Source organism: Magallana gigas, chromosome 6 (genome assembly GCF_963853765.1).
Source record: "Magallana gigas chromosome 6, xbMagGiga1.1, whole genome shotgun sequence".
In the NCBI taxonomy this organism is placed as follows: Eukaryota; Metazoa; Mollusca; class Bivalvia; order Ostreida; family Ostreidae; genus Magallana; species Magallana gigas.
In genome coordinates, this window is record NC_088858.1 from 3406292 (window position 1) to 3415447 (window position 9156).

Genomic DNA, 9156 nt, shown 5'->3' on the forward strand with positions numbered 1-9156 from the left:
CTCATAAGTAATCGTCGATTCACTTTCTTGCCTTGTTTTAATTAAAAGTTTTTGTTCGCCCTCTTTTAAAAAAAATGCTTTATGTATTGACCAAGAAATAATCAAATCTGAACACCCACTGTTTGTGCTAAGAATGTTCCCAATTTCCATTCCTATTTCGCCATAGATGGCCCCTGGCATTACAACACTCTCATCAACAATGTGTTCGTATACAAATGGCGTATTTTCGTTGTTGATAAAAATTTCAAACTGATTTGAACTTCCAGAGATTGGCGATACCAGCATGTTGTTGCTCGTGTTCTGTTCTCCATCAAGGAGTTTTTTTAATTGTTCAGAAAAGGAAAGATGCTTGTGTTTATTGAATTGATACTGGGGAATCGGAAGAATATTTTCTGTAGTTGGACAAACATTTTCCCATAAAACAGGAATGCCTTTTCCAAATATGTCAATAAATGTTTTTCGAAATGTTTCTATCTCGGAATTTCTTTTCATTGAAGGCAAAGCATCTTCAGCAGAATCTGGAAATATGTTAGGCAAATGTGCCTTTAAAACTGGATTTGGTCCAATTTCAAGAAAAACAACATTAGTGTGTATTTTCTTTGCTTCTTGAATGGCATGATGAAATTGAACCGGCTGGAAGACATTTTTCGCCCAGTAGGAAGCAGATCCAAAGTTTTCATCGGCAAGTTGCCCCGACACGGTAGATATAACATTTGTTTTTGGTGGATAACTCCATGAAAGTCCTTTTAAATTTTCCTTCAGTTTTACACTGGCAAGCTTAGTTAAATGGCTATGATATGCACATTTAACGTTTAAAGGGATAATTTTGACCTGAGTTTCAATAAATGTGGCTTTAAGTTCTTCAATAGCACTCGCATCACCAGATACTGCACATGAGAATGGGCTGTGATACACAGCTATGTTTGCTTTTCCTGTCTGTAGTTGACTACATTTTTCTTCAATAATTTCGATCTTACAGTTCTGAATTACAATCATCTTCCCGTGTTTTTCTTCTGCTAGATTTAATGAACGACAATAGATAACTTTTACTGCATCTTGCAAAGTAATCGTTCCGCTTGCATAAGCAGCCGCAACTTCTCCAACAGATTGACCTAAAACAGAATCAGGACACACACCAAGATGTCTCCACATCTCTGTTAATCCTATTTGGCATGCAAATATCGCAAGATGATTATTCAGAGGGTCCGAGAGATCCCCTTCATTTTGAAGAACTGATTGCACAGATATATTTGCCAAGGAAGACAAGTAGACATCAATGTCTCTAATGCTTTTTCTGAAAATTGCATCATGTGCAAGAAGCTCTTTGCACATATTTTTCCAAGTTGTACCAACACCACAGTACACAAAAACTACTCTTATTTTTTCTTTTCCAACAACTTTAACGGGTAATTCTTCTTTCGCAAAGTGGTTAATTTGATCAATCAGTTCCTCAATTTTCTCGACAACAAATACTTTGCGATATCTGTAATGACTTCGAAAGTGAACTGTTGTACTTGACAAATCTTCCAACAATGTATCGTTTCGCAAGAATTTTAGGACGTGGTTTGCAATGTTATATAGTACAATCAACTCTTCGGCCGATAGAACTACATATCTTTTCAGGTTAAGACATGTTTGAAATGCCTGGAAAGTTTTTTCTTGGTTTTTGTGATCTGTAACAACTGCATGGGCATTTGTTCCGCCAAACCCAAAACAATTTATACAGGCTATTCTATTTCCTTTTTTATTTTTCTTCCATTCTGTAACTTCCTGACAAACTTTTAGATGGTATTCATTGAAAGAAATTTTTGGATTCAAAGGTTCAGCATGTATGGATGGCACATACAGCCCATTTTTCATCATTAAAAGAACTTTGATTAATGCAGCAACACCTGCACCAGACTCCAGATGGCCTATGTTTGCTTTCACAGAACCTATGGAAATTTCTTTTGAAGAATGTTTGGAAAAAAAGGACCCCAATGCTGTCACTTCGGTGAAATCACCAACAGATGTTCCAGTACCTAATACAGATAACAATTTATAAACATTTTGATGGAGATAATTATTTAACAGTAAAGGTATTTTTTAACATTAGTTATCCACTGTGATATGCTTTTGTAATCCTTTTTGAATTTATAAAATGAGCATAAATCGAACTAGATAAAGAGTCTTGTTTTTTTTATCCATAAGCCCTTTCTATAAATCAAATTCGCGTTATCAACACATTTAACAAATTTTACATAAGTATTGTAGTAATGCATCTAGTTACACGTAAACAAATCATATGTGTGCATACAGTGGGCAATTTAGTTGTATACTGAGAACTATAAGTTTTTTTTAGCAACGTGCTTTTATTGATACCAGTTTAAATATGTTGCAATAAGCAAGGACTTTGTTGTTAGAAATTTCATTTTCATGAATTTATGTCAGTAAAGAAATTTAAAGTACTTGCCATGCGCCTCTATGTACTGTACAGACTCTGGTGGAATATTATATCTTGTGTAAATCGTTTCCATTAATTTCTGTTGCTGTTCACCAGAGGGAGAAGTGATGGGTGAGCTCATATGACCATCTTGATTCAGTCCCGTATAAAGAATGCCCCATATTTTGTTTTTGTCACGAAGAGCCTAGAATGTTCAAGAACAATCATATAATAATTATCTTTTTTAAAAACTAAATTGCAGTTTCAAGTAAAGGAAGTATTACATCTGAAAGCCGCTTCATTATAACAATCCCACATCCCTCTCCTCTTGCGTATCCATCTGCATTCTGTGAAAATGTGTGACACTTTCCAGTTGGTGATGCCATTCTGGCTGACGATAGGTGGATAAAGACTTCTGGATCAAGAATGAAGCTGACGCCGCCAACGATTGCCATTGATATCTCGTCTACAATAGATATTCAGTAAGCTTGAAAGTTTTAAGACAAGTATCACTCATTTCAAAAAGGAGAAAAAAAAATAAGACAAGAGGCCCATGGGCCACATCGCTCACCTGAGGAACAATAGGTATGATAAAGTCAGCTTAATGGAGTCATAATACAAACAATTGGACAATGTACAATAATACATGTAGATCTTGTATAAATAAAATCCATTTTTTCCCCTTGGAACTCGGATAGCCCTGATTGCTGCCAATATTTACAAGAGCAGACTCTAATCACCGCTCCTGCACATATATAGGGACTCAACGTTACGCAGGCATGAATGACCACACACCTACGCAACTCAACAGGTACCAACATTAACGCAAGCAGGGATGACCGCACACTTGCACCAACAGCTCAACCTAACGCAAGCAGGGAGTACCACACACGTGCTAGAAAGGCCAGAACACCATACACTAATGCTCCGCCGCAACCACCACCAATACAAGCACGTATGACCGCACACTTGTATTAATGGGATACAGGGCAGGAATGACCGCACACTCTGTATCGTAGGTTAGAAAACACGAAGATTAAACAGAGCAGGGATGTCCACACACTCAATCTATCCGTACCTGTTCAAGTTTAACCCCAAACAGATGCTCATCGTATCGCAATAGACACTGTCCCTATATATGTGCCGGCCTAAAATAATTCATAGTATCTAAAAATTGGAAATCAAAAATAAACAAACTAATCCGGCCTAACCCAAAACTACTTATGCAGAACAACTTATATACATTGAATATTTATTATTGTATAAAAATAATCATCACAATAATTGGTTAACAGTGGATGCATTAATTAAAATAATCAAGAATCAATAAATCAAGGGCAATAACTCAATACAGTAATACAAAAAGATTCTAATGAAAAAATAGCTGCCTGCTTCAATTTTATAGTCTTATCACATGTTGAGTATTGCAGTTCTCAAAAAGATCCTTTACAATTGTTTATACATGTATATGGGATATTTAGTTACATCAAACTCTGAACCTTCTCGTGAGGCCGAAGAATTGTCCTGGAGCCAAAGTCTTTAACAATTATAAAGAATCATCTTGCTGATTAGTTTCTGAGAAGAAGATTTTTAAAGATTTTCTCTATATATTCCTATGTAAAATTTTAACACCCCCCCCCCCATGTGGCCTCACCCTACCCCCAGGGATCATGATTTTCACAACTTTGAATCTACACTACCTGAGGATACTTCCACACAAGTTTCAGCTTTCCTGGCTGATTAGTTTCTGAGGAGAAGATTTTTAAAGATTTACTCTATATTTTCCTATGTAAAACTTCGACCCCCCATTGTGGCCCCACCCTACCCCCAGGGGTCATGATTTCCACAACTTTGAATCTACACTACCTAAGGATGCTTCCACACAAGTTTCAGCTTTCCTGGCTGATTAGTTTCTGAGAAGAAGATTTTTAAAGATTTACTCTATATATTCCTATGTAAAACTTCGACCCCCCCATTGTGGCCCCACCCTACCCCCGGGGGTCATGAATTTTACAACTTTGAATCTACACTACCTGAGGATGCTTCCACACAAGTTTCAGCTTTCCTGGCTGATTAGTTTCTGAGAAGAAGATTTTTAAAGATTTACTCTATATATTCCTATGTAAAACTTCGACCCCCCATTGTGGCCCCACCCTAACCCCGGGGATCATGAATTTCACAACTTTCAATCTACACTACATGAGGATGCTTCCACACAAGTTTCAGCTTTCCTGGCTGTTTAGTTTCTGAGAAGAAGATTTTTAAAGATTTACTCTATATATTCCTATGTAAAAATTCGACCCCCCATTGTGGCCCCACCCTACCTCCAGGGGTCATGAATTTCACAACTTTGAATCTACACTACCTGAGGATGCTTCCACACAAGTTTCAGCTTTCCTGGCTGATTAGTTTCTGAGAAGAAGATTTTTAAAGATTTACTCTATATATTCCTATGTAAAACTTCGACCCCCCCCATTGTGGCCCCACCCTACCCCCGGGGATCATGAATTTCACAACTTTGAATCTACACTACCTGAGGATGCTTCCACACAAGTTTCAGCTGTCCTGGCCGATTAGTTTCTGGGAAGAAGATTTTTAAAGATTTACTCTATATTTTCCTATGTAAAACTTCGACCCCCCATTGTGGCCCCACCCTACCCCCGGGGGTCATGAATTTCACAACTTTGAATCTACACTACCTGAGGATGCTTCCACACAAGTTTCAGCTTTCCTGGCTTTCTGGTTCTTGAGAAGAAGATTTTTGAAAAATTCTCGAAATTTTTCCTTAATTTCTAATTATCTCCCCTTGAAAACGGGTGTGGCCCTTAATTTTCACAACTTTGAATCCCCTTTGCCTAAGGATGATTTGTGCCAAGTTTGGTTGAAATTGGCCAAGTAGTTCTTGAGAAGATGTTGAAAATGTGAAAAGTTTACGGACAGACGGACAGACGGACAGACGGACAAAATGTGATCAGAATAGCTCACTTGAGCTTTCAGCTCAGGTGAGCTAAAAAAGTGAAAATTTTACAAATTTTAACCATTTTTTAATGCCTGCGATGCTGTATGAACGGCAACCATTGAAGACGAGCACGCTGTTTCTATAGTCATTGCAGGACCTAATAGGTTATAAAAGTAGGCGACTCGGGCTGATAAAATACTAGAGTCCCCTCCGGTCACGGTTGTATTTGTCGTTTTTTGCCTTGCTGATCGCAGGAGACAGTTCCAGTCGTGATTCATAGCTCCTACAAAATAATGCATTTGTTATGAAATAAAGCATAACAGGTTATATCCAGTGTATCCAATTTCAGCTTTGTGAGATTTTAAATTTGCGGACTCGGCTGAGCGTATATTTAGAACATATCTTTGAGCAAAATCATCGGACACATGGGCCGTTTCCCAATTATAAATAACGGTCCACTTAAATTTATTCAACATATATTTGCATAAAAAAGACTTATCTCTTGTATTTTTTTTCTCTTTGTAAAAAACATTTTTTCCAATGATTTTTTTTTATTATTAAGGTATACGATTTATATAAAGACCTAATTTTCTAACCGTTAACAGCAATCATATCTTAAATACTCTAACATTAATTCAAAACAGATTTACCGATAGAAATTGTCAAAAATATTATTAATTACCAGTAATAATTGATGAAATTGCTTAAGATCTATGGCGACAAGCACATTTTTTAAAATATGAAAGTGAATACGAAGAATAGCATTAAATACTTTGGTGGAAAGTTTTATATAATTATTATATCAAATAAATATATAAAACTAATTTTATACCGTACAGACTTTGTGTTTAGAATTGAGTTTTAAAGATTAAAAGCAAACAGTGGTAACTCCTGAAAAACAGGAAAAGGTCAAATATTACGACTCATTCCCCTCTTACTTTCTAGTGCTTAACCATGAAAATTATGTCTAAGTATACTGATTATCTAGGCCATACATATCTGTCATGCATTCAGATTCCTTGAGACAGGGATACCTTAAAAAAAATAACCCTTTCTTATCGTAACAATAATATTAAAAACATTTTAAACATTGGGCGACGGCCAGCTTAAATGTTTAGTGTATCGGTACATATTGCATACAAATTGTATTCACGACATTAAAACAATTCAACAATGCATTTTGTACCAATGTAAACCCCGGTGTCTGAGCCTGCTATTTTCTCTTTTGGAATTCCTGCATCTTCCAGAGCCATATGCACGGACTCCAGCACAAAATGTTGTTGAGGGTCAACCATTTCTGCTTCTTTGTCGCTGATGCCAAAGAATCGATTGTCCCATTCATTGTATCTAAAAATACATTTTTTTCAGTTGTTATTGGTAATATCTTTGAAACTCTATTTTCCGTGCAAATGGACAAAGGCATGATTTAATATGAGGCCACAATTTTAAAATTCCCCCATATTTAATACTAGAAGGAGACATTGTAGTCCTCTTATAAAATTTAATGAAGCAATACACAGCGTTTCATATTTTGCATTTTTCAGCCTTTTTATGAACATATTTGTTTAAAGAGTTGATCCAAAAGTAATAATTGCGTCATTGTTGGCGCTTCCGGTTGCTAAAATGGAAGGAAAAGTGAGTATTTGGAGATCTTTTTTTCATGCTTTATTTCTATTATTACCAATTAATACAATAGTTCTATATATAAAGACAAACACATCAAAAAGACAGAACACAAACTTTCACTCTCACACTCATTCTAAATGTACAGTTACCACGGTTACTAAGGGGTTATATGATACATGTCATAATTACATGTTGATATAGATATATGTGTAATGCCCATTATAACGAGTAAGCATATGGAGATGATTAAAAATAATTAAACATGAATGTTTGCAATAAGATTCTCAATAGTTTTCCACCCAGTAATAAATTCATCACATCTCATTTTTATTGCAAACAGCTTTCTCTCTATCAAATAATATGCCAATATTGAGTTCAATAATTCGCTAATACGCAGATCAGAACTTTTCCTTGATTTATAAAAAATATATTGCTTTGTTAATAATATCAATATATTAGCAATATCATTTTTTTTCTCTTGTATAGCCAAATATTACTTCACTTAATGAGAAGTTTATATCAAAATGACAATAAAATGACAAAAAATGATCTAATTGCACCCATAATTGTTTACTCTTATGACAATAAAAAAACCAATGGTCAATTGACTCAGGTTCTTTTGTACAAAGATTGCTTTTGTTATTGCATGTTATTTTGCAATTAAATAAATATGTGTTTGTTTGTGAAATTCTATGGAATATCCTATATTCCAACTCTAATAGCTTACTGACTTTTGTACAATTAAATAGTGCATTATACTTTGATTTCCAACTAAATGTATCATCTAACTCAAGTAAAGTTTCCCATTTATGTTCATGGGCACAAAATTGGATATCTCAAATTAACACATTATAGACTTCTTTGTTAATTTTTTGTAAAATATTTATAGATGCTGGTAGGAGAGGTAATTGCTAGTTGTCATTAATATGTAAACAAATGACTTTTTTCTAATCCAAGTACAGTGGTAAATGGCAGATTAACACCAAATTCATCAAGCTGGATAAACTCTCCAAGATCATTAAAAAATCAGACAAATACATAAAGCCTTTCTTATATAAACTTTAAAAACCCCCCAGCGATTTTTTAATTAATTTTGATTTGAGGATTAAACCAGACAGGAATGTGCTGTGCATCCAATGATTTATGTACAATGTCAATGTCATCACTATATGATATTAAAGTTTCTTTCCAAAATAAGTTGTTGATACTATTTGAAAGATTTTTTGATAATCAGATCCTAATTGCAAAATTTTAGATATTGTACGTCTTGTAATTACACTATAGAGTGTACTGAGTAGATTATCTTTTGATTGTAAAATTCTCCTGAACCAAAACAGTTCAGTGATTTGATGTAGGAATCTAAATGTACCATTTGGAGCCCCCCACACCCCCCCCCCCCCCCAATCAGTATACTTCTGAATAATAATGTTCTTGATATTTTATCATTTTTCATTCCAAATGAATTGAAAAAGGTTTTTTTCTGGTTGTTTTAACCACTCTTTACTTCGTGTAGGCAACGTTATGAAAAGATGTGTCAATTTAGGTAGTAATGCTGACTTTATAACAGTTATCTTTCCGAAGGGAGGTAACTGCCTTTTATTCCAGTTATTCATTTCCTTGATTATGAAAGAAAGTTTATGATCAAAATTTATTTTTGTTCTATTATTTAGACTTGAGTTGAATTTAATTCCTAATACATTGAAATCCTCGTTTGTCCATTGTATTTTAAAACTAGAGCAAAAAAATATCCTTGTTTCCTAATTTTGACCCTATCCGAATGGCCTTGGTTTTCCGAAGTTTGGTTTTAACGCTGAATATTTTAAATATTGAAAAAGAAGATTTAAAGCTGATTTTAAACTTTTTTCTGTTCCATTTAAAAGCATAATTGTATCATCTGCATATTGAAACAAACAGAATTCTCTTTGTATGTGTATTCCTTTGATATGTCTATTTTGTCTTATCATAATACCCATGATTTCTACACATATATCAAAAAGATATAGTGAAATAGGATCTCCTTGTCGACATCCGCGCCCAGTATTGAAAAAATCTGAGAAAATTCCATTTTGAATCACACATAACTTTGCATCTGTTTATAGTGTTTTCACCCATCTAATAATATTTGGACCAAAATTGAAAAATTTAAGTG